This window comes from Beta vulgaris, chromosome 5 (genome assembly GCF_026745355.1).
Source record: "Beta vulgaris subsp. vulgaris cultivar EL10 chromosome 5, EL10.2, whole genome shotgun sequence".
Classification (NCBI taxonomy): domain Eukaryota; kingdom Viridiplantae; phylum Streptophyta; class Magnoliopsida; order Caryophyllales; family Amaranthaceae; genus Beta; species Beta vulgaris.
In genome coordinates this window covers 31,562,553-31,571,652 of record NC_079206.1, presented here as the reverse complement: position 1 = coordinate 31,571,652, position 9,100 = coordinate 31,562,553, and the positions used below count along the sequence as shown (strand labels likewise).

The 9,100-nt window shown below is 34.5% G+C and overlaps 1 non-coding gene and 2 pseudogenes across 1 annotated transcript; 2 read left to right on the top strand and 1 right to left on the bottom strand.

The window, feature by feature from the left end:
• Positions 1–755: 755 nt before the first annotated feature.
• On the bottom strand, positions 756–828 carry TRNAF-GAA (transfer RNA phenylalanine (anticodon GAA)). The gene has a single exon. It is a non-coding gene; the product is annotated as a tRNA-Phe (tRNA).
• A 6,102-nt stretch (positions 829–6,930) lies between these two features.
• LOC130591388 (photosystem I P700 chlorophyll a apoprotein A1-like) lies at positions 6,931–8,920 on the top strand (annotated as a pseudogene).
• Positions 8,921–9,046: 126 nt separating this feature from the next.
• LOC130591500 (photosystem I P700 chlorophyll a apoprotein A2-like) overlaps positions 9,047–9,100 on the top strand; it is a 2,200-nt pseudogene continuing 2,146 nt past the window's right edge.

The following is a 9,100-nucleotide window of genomic DNA, read 5'->3' as shown; positions in this document are numbered from 1 at the left end:
GAAAGTTGGATAGGCTGGCCCTTACGTAAGGATTATATTGTCCCCAATTTTTATGAAATACAAGATGCTTAATGAATCATAAGAAACTTATTTTCACTTCTATGACATCAGATATCTAAAGACTATAGACTATATATATGTTATATGTTCTTTTCTAGATCAAAGAGAATAATTGATGTCCCACCGGTATTCTATTATGGATAGAGAAAAAAAAACAAATTCAGAATTCATTGAGATTCTAACAAGTTTTCTTTTGAATGAGCTAAGAACCGATAGAATGAACTCAAAAATTCTGTATTATGAACTTTGTACCACATATCCATCAATTACTTACTTAGACGGTTCCAGAAAGTCATATAATGTATTAGGAAATGAAGAAATAGATATCAAAGGGAATCTGATTCTATTTTCACTATATCTGAGAGAAATCTTCTCTATTTTCATCCTTTAAGTATTCGAGACTCTATTATTATTTGAGTGTTTCAACTAACTAATTTAAACTTTTGGAATATTTGGAATATGTATGTATAAAGTATTAATATGCATTTTGCCTGAGAGTAGACACAATATGAACAAATCAAAAAATAGAAAATAGAATCAAATTCTTTTTCGTTATTTTAATTTTATAAACTTTCTACCCATCTATCTATAAAATAGAAGGGGTATATCGCGTGATAACTAGTTAAATACTTTATGTATGGGGCATGATCTCGGCTATTAATGAATATGTATATCAATCCATTCAAAAAAGCATGTGCCAGGAACCAGATTTGAACTGGTGACACGAGGATTTTCAGTCCTCTGCTCTACCAACTGAGCTATCCCGACCATCCATTCATCTTTCTGGTGCATTATCTTCTCATTTTAGTTGATAACTCTGGTCTATGTCAATTAAAAGAAAAGGATGAAAAGTACTACTAAAGTCTTATCGAGGTACCGGAATCCCTTGGGTTTTCCAAATTTTTCTATAATTTTAGTACGAGTAATAATATGATATGAATTGTGAATCACTCAATTGAGGACTCCTTTCTCAAAGATATTCATTTGTACGTTTACTTGAGATAAGAGAAAAACATTTTCGTTCAGATCCATTTTGAAAAGAAAAAAATGAGGGGTATAACTGCGTTCAAACCGTTAATGAAAAAAAAGATAACTAGTTAGAGAGTAAAAAGCATTTTGGGGATAGAAGGACTTGAACCCTCACGATTTTTAAAGTCGACGAATTTTCCTCTTACTATAAATTTCATTGTTGTCAGTATTGACATGCAAAATGGGACTCTATCTTTATTCCCGTCCGATTAATCAGTTCTTCCAACGATCTATCAGACTATGGAGTCAATATTTGATTCGTTTTTCAACTTGAAATCGTTTCACAAAAATTCTTCCATTTTTTCCTATTCATATAATATATATTTGTCATTTCATATTCTAAATTTGAATTTAGAGAGAATTTCATATAGTATATTCTTCACCCATTTTGGATGGAGGTTCGACGGAAGAATTCTTAGAACAACACAGTACAGTCAACCCTATTTGTTAGAACAGCTTCCTTTGAGTCTCTGCACCTATCCTTTTTTTTTATTCTTGTTTTCGGAATCCTTCTTTTTTTGCTTTTGAAAAAAGGAGTTGGCTCAGGATTGCCCATTTTTATTAATTCCAGGGTTTCTCTGAATTTGAAAGTTTTCACTTAGTAGGTCTCCATACTAAGGCTCAAGCCAATCAAGTCCGTAGCGTCTACCGATTTCGCCATATCCCCTTTTGTGTTTTGTTTTAAGATTAGGATCTTAGTGTGATGTCCTTCCCCGTTATTCTTTCACTTCTGCCGGAACCATCGAATTCATTAGATTTGATATGGATTACTATCAAATGTTTCCTCCTATTTCATTTTTTGTATATCTTCTTTAATCTCTATCGGAAGTCTATATCTTCAGTTGCTTTGGTCTAATCAGAAATGATTCTATCATTTCTGTAGCTCCAATTCAATATAGATGGATATATACCATATATATCCTCCTCCCCATTTTTTTTTCCCATGCAATTTTGAATACTCAAAGGATCGATTCTTTGTTTTTCATCATAGTCTATGAATAAAAGCCTAAGAATATCTTATTATGTTATTATGATCCGGAGTTCATCGATTCTAAATTTTTTCTTTAATTTTACTTTTATTTTCGATTTTCTTAAAGCAGATCCTTATAACTATTAACTCTAAAAAATAGCTTAAAAAAAATTGTCAAAATGAAATTTGTTTTGAATTTCGATTTGAAATGAATTTGAAAATTCATAGCTCTACTAAAACGAGAAATATAATTTCGTATAAATTTATAAATCGAATTTAAATAGAATCTAATTGTTCTAGGCGCAAAATAGAATATACATAGAAAGAAATAAACCAAATTCAATATTTCTATTTATTAGAAATTTATATCATACAAGGATAAAAATGAATAAGCCTAAACTAAAATATAGTTCATTAAATTCCAGAGCATGTACAGTTTCTGGGAGCCCGCTTAGCTCAGAGCTTAGAGCATAGCATTTGTAATGCGATGGTCATCGGTTCGATTCCGATAGCCAGGTTTTCTCCATTTTTCTTTGTTCAATCTTTTTTTTTTATTATATGTATTTTTTTTTGAAATCGAAGAACAAAGAATAGAACAAGGGTGTCTTTCCCTTCTTGAAAACGATCTATTATGTCATAGAAACTTACAACTAGGAATAAAAGGAAAAGGGTTCAGTCTCGGCAGAACAAATCAGGAAAAAACGCTTTTATTTATTTTACTTAGCATATTTTAATACAAATATATAATATATAAAAAGGTTCGTATATGATGGATATACAATTAATTTTCCTATTCATTGGAATACAATACTTTAGGGGATTTCGTTTCATTTATCATTTAGTTCAGTTTTAATTTAGGTTTTTTTGTAAATATGGAATATATATATATATATATATATATATAAATAGAAATAAAATAAATAAAGAAAGGAGTCTTTATGTCGCGTTACCGAGGGCCTCGTTTCAAAAAAAATACGCCGTTTAGGGGCTTTACCTGGACTAACCAATAAAAGGCCTAGAGCGGGAAGTGATCTTAGAAACAAATCGCGTTCCGAGAAAAGATCTCAATATCGTATTCGTCTAGAAGAAAAACAAAAATTGCGTTTTCATTATGGTATTACAGAACGCCAATTACTTAAATACCTTCGTATCGCCAGAAAAGCCAAAGGGTCAACCGGTCAGGTTTTACTACAATTACTTGAAATGCGTTTGGATAACATCCTTTTTCGATTGGGTATGGCTCCGACTATTCCTGGAGCCCGCCAATTAGCTAACCATAGACATATTTTAGTTAACGGTCGTATAGTAGATATACCAAGTTATCGTTGCAAATCCCAAGATACTATTATGGCGAAGGATGAACAAAAATCCCGATCTCTAATTCAAAATTCTCTTGATTCATCCACCCGTGAGGAATTGCCCAAACATTTGACTCTTAACCCATTCCCATATAAAGGATTAGTCAATCAAATAATAGATAGTAAGTGGGTCGGTTTGAAAATAAATGAATTGCTAGTGGTAGAATATTATTCTCGTCAGACTTAGCCCTAAATAAAATACAAAGCAAAGAGTTCGGACAATTGGGTCCCTTTCTTTCGCCAAAGTCAAAAACTGAGGTTTGATCCAGATTTTACCGTATATCATGTATCCTATATTGGCAGAAAGATTTTCACTCTTTGTCCATTCGTTCCAGTATTTTATGTACCGCGGCAATTCGAAATAGAATAAATATATATCAAAATAAAAGAAGGATCCAACTCTTATGTTCTAATAATAGGATTTTATGTTGTTTGATTTGTTACAGTTAGGAATGTTGGCGAATTAAATTAGGTGAAAGTACGGAAAGAGAGGGATTCGAACCCTCGGTAAACAAAAGCCTACATAACAGTTCCAATGCTACGCCTTGAACCACTCGACCATCTCTCCTACACAACGATTATTACTCAGAAACCGAAGAAATAGCGAGCCATTACTCTAGTTCAGATTACGCTTCGATGAAATCGGAATAGCTCCTATACTACTACATTTCATTTGTATGCATTCGAATGGGATTCCACTATTTCTTATTGATTCTTAAAAAGGAGCAATTTGTTTGGGTATTTGCAATAATTGGGATAAATAGCAGTATAAGTAGTAGTAGAAAATTTGGCTCTTTATTGCAATTTTTATGTTTGTAAATGAATCTGTTTTTATATTATTTCGTACTGTACAAATCCTTTGTTTGTGTAATCGTTTTCCCACAAGGGGTAATGAGAAGAATTTTAGAATGGATTGATGCCTATGCCTAGATCGCGGATAAATGGAAATTTTATTGATAAGACCTTTTCAATTGTGGCCAATATCTTATTACGAATAATTCCGACAACTTCAGGAGAAAAAGAGGCATTTACTTATTACAGTGATAGTGTGATATGATTTTTTTATTATTTAGTTTCCTTTTACTGCTCCTAGTTTTATGAGAAAGGCACACGATTCGGGATAGAAAGAAAAAAATTTCTTATTCCATTTCCATATTACATATTATATAAATAAACATACGCTTGTTGAAGGTGAAGTTTAGAAATAGAACAATTCCTTCTCTCGTGTATCCCCGATTGATGCAACCTCGGATACTATGCTTCAGTTATCGATTTTAGTATTGAGCGAAAGGTTACACCTTTGTGTTTTGTATTACAGGTCAATCCTACTTCCTAGTAATATAGTACCAATAGGTGGCATAGGGGAAGAAGCACTACACCTAGCAATCGACAACACGAAAACTTTGTTAAAAATTACTTACCTATTCCATTTCTTTTCTTACCTGGATTGGGACTAACAAGAATGGTTTGGACAACAAATATCCACCTCGTTCGTACTTTGGATACCCGTATAACCATCGAAGACTGTTGAAGTGACTATTTCCTGAAAATTAGGAGGCGTTGAGGACAAAGGAATTGTTTGAGTTATCGTTTTTATTTAGTATCAAGACACTTGATTCTAGTAAAATCTCTTGCGCAAGAAGGTTGGCTAGAGTTTTTTTGTAAAAACACTAGGCACGCTCAGTTCATAATGAGAATGTTTTAATCCTTTTTTATTATTCCATGTATTTTTAATTCTCATTGTGTATATTTAAGGGAGGAGCCGTATGAGGTGAAAATTTCATGTACGGTTCTGGAACGGAGATTCTTTTAATCGAATAACGACCGTAACGGATGTCAGCTCAATCCGAAGGAAATTATGCGGAAGCTTTACAAAATTATTATGAAGCTATGCGACTAGAATTCGATCCCTACGATCGAAGTTATATACTCTATAATATAGGCCTTATTCACACAAGTAATGGAGAACATACAAAAGCTTTAGAATATTATTTTAGGGCACTAGAGCGAACCCCATTCTTACCGCAAGCTTTTAATAATATGGCAGTGATCTGTCATTACGTGCGGCTATCTCCGCTATAGAAAGAAAAAGGAAGAAAATTTTTTCTAGTAAATACTAAAAAAAAGGCTCGCTACAAATGCATCGTCCAAAACGATGATTTCTTTGAGCTGTAGCAAAGAAAGAAACTTCATATTAATAGAAGTCAAAATATGCCTAGATACTTTTTCTATGTTTATGGATAAAAAAAGATCTAATTGATAGAGAGGAAGCACTGCAAAGATCAATTAATGAGGTTTTGGGCCAATACATTAAGAAAAGAATAAGAACCGCTTACTTATGTATATATAAGATAAATAAAAGTTAGGAATTAACTTATGTAATAGAGTCGATCCACTAAGACCAAGGTATTGAGCAGCGGTGTAGGATCAAATCCCAAAGATAGTGAGTCTTTTCTTTCTTACTTATGAAGGAAAGCCTTTTTCAAAGATTCTATATAAATTTCGATATGAAACCGAGATAGTTACCTTGCCGAAAAGACGCCGGATAAGAGTAAATACCTATGCTTTATTCTTCTGCAGGTGGGAGAAAAGATAAACCTGAAACTGATTCTTAATTAAATCAAAATGAAAGTTTGAAACTCATGTGATTAACCTCTTTTGGTTACTCTGAACAGTGGGATATAGATGTATAAGAAATCTCATTCACTTTAATAGGGCACCAAATGAATTGACTGCGGAGCCGTATGAGGTAGGAAACTCTCAAGTACGGTTCTAAGGGAAGGAATTGACCCGCTTATTCCTATTCCGACCGAGGAGAACAGACCATTCAACAGGGAGATTCTGAAATTGCGGAGGCTTGGTTCGATCAAGCCGCTGAGTATTGGAAACAGGCTATAACGCTTACTCCTGGGAATTATATTGAAGCGCATAATTGGTTGAAGATCACGGGGCGGTTCGAATAAAACAATAATAATTCTTATTATTTCTAATTTTTTTGTTATTTGTTAGAATTATTAGTCAAATAGAATGGAATCATTCTTCGAGAAAGAACCAATCAAAGAATTTCTTTATATCCCTTTTCAGATCAAAAATAACATTTTTTTTTTCTTTTTTTAAAAGAAAATCGAATTCTAATATATAATAATTAAAAAAAATCTTAATAAATAAAGAATAAAGAATAATGAATAATATTTCTATACATAGAAATATTATTCATTATTCTAAAATAAAATACTAATAAAACATCAAAAAAGCTTCGAAGGACTAAATACTGAGATGTTTCTTAGTAATGACTAACAATTCTTCGTGTGATTTTTAATATTTTGACTCGAGTATTTTTGAATAGAATCCAGAATAATTAAAATATTCTATGTAAAACATTAAGTAGCTCTATCTAATATCTTCTAATGGAGATGAGAATAGTCTAAGTTGCATAAAAAAATCGTTTTTCCCTTAATCCAAAAACCAAAAAGCGTTTAGAATATTTTAAAAAGGTCCGTTGAGCGTAGCGTGTGTATGTCATAATAGATCCGAACACTTGCCCTGGTTCGACTTCCAGATCATAATTGCTCTAGTAAATAACTAAAAAAAAGAGGGAGATAGAAGTGAAAGAAACAAATTCTAAATATCTCTCCAAGGTTCACCAATTATTTGAATATTGGCAGGTCTCTTTGTATGTCTTGTCCGGAAAGAGGAGGACTCAATGATTATTCGTTCGCCGGAACCAAAAGTAAAAATTTTGGTAGATAGGGATCCAGTAAAAACTTCGTTTGAGGAATGGGCCAAACCAGGTCATTTTTCAAGAACAATAGCTAAGGGCCCTGAAACTACTACATGGATCTGGAACCTACATGCCGATGCTCACGATTTCGATAGCCATACCAGCGATTTGGAAGAGATCACCCGAAAAAATTTTAGTGCCCATTTCGGTCAACTCTCCATCATCTTTCTTTGGCTGAGTGGTATGTATTTCCACGGTGCCCGTTTTTCCAATTATGAAGCATGGCTAAGGGATCCTACTCACATTGGACCTAGTGCCCAAGTAGTTTGGCCGATAGTGGGTCAAGAAATATTGAATGGTGATGTTGGGGGGGGGGGGGGTTCCGAGCAATACAAATAACCTCTGGGTTTTTAAGATTTGGCTAGCATCCAGAATAACTAGAGAATTACAACTTTATTGTACCGCAATTGGTGCATTGGTCTTTGCAGCATTAATGCTTTTTGCTGGTTGGTTCCATTATCACAAAAAAGCTGCTCCAAAATTGGCTTGGTTCCAAGATGTGGAATCTATGTTAAATCACCATTTAGCGGGACTACTAGGAGTTGGGTCTCTTTCTTGGGCGGGGCATCAAGTTCATGTATCGCTACCGATTAACCAATTTCTAAATGCTGGGGTAGATCCTAAAGAGATACCGCTTCCTCATGAATTTATATTGAATCGGGATCTTTTGGCTCAACTTTATCCCAGTTTTGCCGAAGGAGCAACCCCATTTTTTACTTTGAATTGGTCAAAATATGCGGAATTTCTTACTTTTCGTGGAGGATTAGATCCAGTAACTGGGGGTTTGTGGCTGACTGATATTGCACACCATCATTTAGCTATTGCAATCCTTTTCTTGATAGCGGGTCACATGTATAGAACGAACTGGGGCATTGGTCATGGTCTAAAAGATATTTTAGAGGCTCATAAAGGTCTATTTACGGGCCAGGGACATAAATGCCTATATGAGATCCTAACAACGTCATGGCATGCTCAATTATCTTTGAACCTAGCTATGTTAGGTTCTTTGACCATTGTTGTAGCTCACCATATGTACTCGATGCCCCCTTATCCATATCTAGCTACTGACTATGGTACCCGACTTTCATTGTTTACGCATCACATGTGGATTGGTGGATTTCTCAGAGTTGGTGCTGCTGCGCATGCGGCCATTTTTATGGTAAGAGACTATGATCCAACTACTCGATACAACGACCTATTAGATTGTGTTCTTAGACATCACAATGCAATCATATCACATATCAACTGGGCATGTATATTTTTAGGATTTCACAGCTTTGGTTTGTATATTCATAATGATACCATGAGCGCGTTAGGGCGTCCACAAGATATGTTTTCAGATACCACTATACAATTACAACCCGCCTTCGCTCAATGGATACAAAACACCCATGATTTAGCGCCTAGTGCAACGGCCCCGGGTGCAACAACAAGCACCAGTTTGACTTGGGGGTGGTGATTTTGTTGCAGTGGGTGGAAAAGTAGCTTTGTTACCCATTCGATTAGGAACCGCGGACTTTTTTATGGGCACAGGCATCCCAGGTACTCCAGTCTTATGGTTCTTCATTATCTGCATATGGTCTCTTTTTCCCAGGTGCTCATTTTGTATGGGCTTTTGGTTTAATGTTTTTATTTAGCGGGCGTGGTTATTGGCAAGAAATTATTGAATCCATCGTTTGGGCTCATAATAAATTAAAAGTTGCTCCTGCTACTCAGCCTTGAGCATTGTACAAGGACGTGTTGTAGGAGTAACCCATTACCTTGTGGGTGGAATTGCCACAACATGGGCGTTCTTCTTAGAAAGAATTATTGTAGTAGGATAATGGCTAGCAGGATTTGAAAGGCATTATGGCATTAAGATTTCCAAGGTTTAGCCAAGGCTTAGCTTAGGACCCCACTACT